This window comes from Geospiza fortis, unplaced genomic scaffold, assembly GCF_000277835.1.
Source record: "Geospiza fortis unplaced genomic scaffold, GeoFor_1.0 scaffold14, whole genome shotgun sequence".
Lineage (NCBI taxonomy): Eukaryota > Metazoa > Chordata > Aves > Passeriformes > Thraupidae > Geospiza > Geospiza fortis.
In genome coordinates, this window is record NW_005054512.1 from 937,997 (window position 1) to 941,953 (window position 3,957).

General features: G+C 41.5%; 1 long non-coding RNA gene across 1 annotated transcript; it reads left to right on the top strand.

The window, feature by feature from the left end:
* The first annotated feature begins 416 nt into the window (after positions 1 to 416).
* On the top strand, positions 417 to 3,645 carry LOC115948768. Its single transcript, XR_004082549.1, has 3 exons — positions 417 to 441; positions 2,840 to 2,933; positions 3,551 to 3,645. It is a non-coding gene; the product is annotated as an uncharacterized LOC115948768 (long non-coding RNA).
* The last annotated feature ends 312 nt before the right edge of the window (positions 3,646 to 3,957 follow it).

Here is a 3,957-nt window from a genome sequence, read left to right on the forward strand (position 1 = left end):
AAAATAAAATAAAATAAAATAAAATAAAATAAAATAAAATAAAATAAAATAAAATAAAATAAAATAAAATAAAATAAAATAAAATAAAATAAAATAAAATAAAATAAAATAAAATAAAATAAAATAAAATAAAATAAAATAAAATAAAATAAAATAAAATAAAATAAAATAAAATAAAATAAAACAAAATAACCCTGTTTTTTTGGAAGGCAGAGCAGCTCATGTAATCCCAGATTCTGGCAGGATGGGGGGACGGGGCCGAGGGGAGACGACTGCAGTCTATTAAACTTCCTTTGAGAAGCTGCCAGCCTGACAGCAGCTGGAAGGAATTAACATTTCGGGGCCACCGGCTCCTCTGCTGCTCTCAGCCTTCCCCAGCCCCAGCAGCGTCACTTTTCCCGCTGCCTGTGTCCCACAGCCCCTCCTGAACCTGCCAGAAACGTGAGCATCCTCTGCGTGGAAAGCCCAGTGCTTTTCCAGAGCCTTTTCCAGCTTCTCCAGAGCCTTCCCACCTTTTCTAAAGCCTTTTCCAGAGCCTTTTCCCAGCTTTTCCAAAGCTTTTCCACCTTTTCCAAAGTCTTTCCCACCTTTTCCAGAGGCTTTTCCAGCTTCTCCAGAGGCTTTTCCAGCTTTCCCAAGGCCTTCCCAGCTTTTCCAGAGCCTTTTCCACCTTTTCCAGAGCCTTCCTGGCTTCTCCAGAGCTTTTCCCACCTTTTCCAGATGTTTTCCCACCTTCTCCAGAGGTTTCCCACCTTCTCCAGAGCCTTTTCCACCTATTCCAGAGCTTTTCCACCTTTTCCAGAGCCTTTCTGGCTTCTCCAGAGCTTTTTCCAGCTTTTCCAGATGTTTTCCCACCTTCTCCAGAGGTTTCCCACCTTCTCCAGAGCCTTTTCCACCTTTTCCAAAGCCTTTCCACCTTTTCCACCTTTTCCAGATGTTTTCCCACCTTTTCCAGAGGTTTCCCTCCGGTTTCCCTCCTTCTCCAGAGCCTTTCCACCTTCTCCAGAGATTTTCCCACCTATTCCAGATGTTTTCCCACCTTTTCCAGAGGCTTTCCCACCTTTTCCACAGGTTTCCCACCTTTTCCAGCTTTTCCAAACCTTTTCCCACCTTTTCCAGAGCCTTTCCACCTTTTCCAAAGCCTTTTCCACATTTTCCACCTTTTCCAAAGGCTTTTCCATCTTTTCCATCTTTTCCAGAGGTTTTTTCCAGGCAGCCCTTCAGGAAGAGGAGCCTCCCAAACCCAAATAATGATTTCCTGCCCGGTTGTTTTCTTTTGGAAACCAGAGAGGGGCTGGAATTCAGGAATATCTGGGAGCTGGAGGTGCCAATGTTTGAAAGGAATTCAGGGGAATTTTTTTGGGGAGAGGAAAATTCGATGCTGAATTTAGCCCTGCATGGGTTAAACTGAGTTATGGGGTGAAAAAATATATGGTAAAAATATATATTCCATTTTAAAAAATAAAATATTTAAATATCATATTTAAATATAATATTAAAACATTATACCAGAATACGATATTGAAATATCACAAATTTCAAAGCAAAATCTATTTTAATGTATTTATATTTAATATTTTAATAATTTATATCCAAAATATATTTTAATGTATTTTAATTCAAATAAAAATTGTAAGGTAAAGTAGATTCTATAAAACATTATCCTGAAATATATTCTCTAAAATATGTGATATAAAAAGATATAAAAATAAATATATCAAAATATAATATGAAGACCTATAAATATATTATCCTTACATTAAATATTTTCATCTATAATATTTTAAAAATTAAATATGTATTTCCCTTTATATATAGATTGGCTCAGATATATATATTTTGCACAAACATAGATTTTTCTATGTTCACCCAGTGGTATTGTATATACACATATTATACACATATATACATATTTTGTATAGATTTAAAATATATTCTATATATACACATACCTATATATACATATTTTATATATGTATTACCACTAGGTGAGTATAGAAAAATCGATATTTGTGCTTTTCCCAACCACTTTTATCCCTCTTGGAGCTTCCCAGAGCTCCCTGCTGGTGCCCTGTGCCAGGTGGGGAGAGGAGCTGCTCCCAAAACTCACCCAGATTTTGAGAACCCAAATTCCCCAAAACCCACCCAGATTTTGGGAACAAGCGGCTCCTGCAGGAACCCAAATTCCCCAAATTTGCCCCAAAACCCACCTAGATTTCGGGATCGAACAGTTCCTGCAGGAACCCAAATTTCTGCAGGAACCACCCAGATTTTGGGAACCCAAATTCCCCAAACCCACCCAGATTTTTGGAGAACCAAATTTCCCCAAAACCCACCCAGATTTTGGGAACAAGCGGCTCCTGCAGGAACCCAAATTCCCCAAATTTCCCCCAAAACCCACCCAGATTTCGGGATCGAACGGTTCCTGCAGGAACCCAAATTTCTGCAGGAACCCAAAATTCCCCAAATCTCTCCGAAAACCCGCCCAGATTTTTGGGAACCCAAATTCCTGCGGGAACCCAAATTCCCCAAAACCCACCCAGATTTTTGGGAACACAAATTCCTGCGGGAACCCAAATTCCCCAAAACCCACCCAGATTTTTGGGAACCCAAATTCCTCCAAATCCCACCCAGATTTTTGGGAACAAGCGGCTCCTGCAGGAACCCAAATCTCCCCAAATTTGCCCCAAACCCGATGCTCTCGGTGGATCCGCGGGTCACAGCCCTGGTGGTGCGGAGTCGTGGGGATGCTCCCGGTGCCAATCCCGAATTCCCGAATAATTCCTAAATAATTCCCGAATAATTCCCGAATAATTCCCGAACAATTCCCGAATTCCAGGTTCGTTCCCGGTTCATTCCAGGCTGGATGCTGCCCTCTAGTGAAGCCGGGACCAGTGCCACCAGTGCCACCAGAGCGCGCGGACTGGGGGCAGGTGATGGAAGGGTCCTCGGGAAAATCAAGGGCGAAAAAAATCGAGGGAAAAATCAAGGGGAAATCAAGAGAAAATCTAGGGGAAACAGAAGGGGAAATCAAGGGAAAATCGAGGGAAAAATCAAGGGAAAATCGAAGGAAAATCAAGGGGAATGTCAAGGGGTAATCGAGGAAAAATCGAGGGGAAATTGAGGGGGAAATCAAAAGGAAATCGAGTGGAAAATCAAGGAAAAAATCAAGGGAAAATCAAGGGACTATCAAGGGAAAATAGAGGGGGAAATCAAGGGAAACTCAAGGGAAAATTTGAGGGAAAATTCGAGTGGAAAATCGAGGGGAAATCAAGGGGAAAATCGAGGGAAAACAGAGGGAAAAATTTTGAGGGAATCGAGGGGAAATTGAGGGAAAATCGAAGGGAAATTGAAGGGAAAACGAAGGGAAAAAGGTGAAATAGAGGGGAAAATCAAGGGGAAATCAAGGGGAAATCTGAGGGGAAAATCTGAGGGGAAAATTGAAGGGAAATCAAGGGGAAATCAAGGGGAAAATCAAGAGGAAATTGAGGGGAAATCATGGAAAAGCATCAAGGAAAATGAAGATGCGAGGGTCACGTTCTCATTCCAGAAGTGCCAAGTGGCTGCACCTCCTCGAGACACCCCTGGCGCGGATTTCACCCATCTTGATTTAAAGCAGTTCTTAGCTTAAAATAAAAGCCAAATAAATGATTTCAAGAGAGTTTAAAGAGGCTGAAATGGGGGCAGTGAGACCCTCAAACTGAGGTTCCCTGGGGTTTCAAGTGGGTTGAGGAGCCTTGCAGCTCTAAAACCATTTAAAAGTTATTTTAAAGTGCTTCATTTTTAATTAAATGAGTTAAATTTTAATTATTTGGACACTCTGTGCCAGCTGGGGAGGATGGAGGACATGGGGGGGTGAGTTTGTGGTGCCCACATTGTCCAGGTGGGCAGGGGACAGAAAAACTCCTCAGAAATTCCCAAAACCCCCCAAAATTCCTAATCCACAGCAGGAAAATA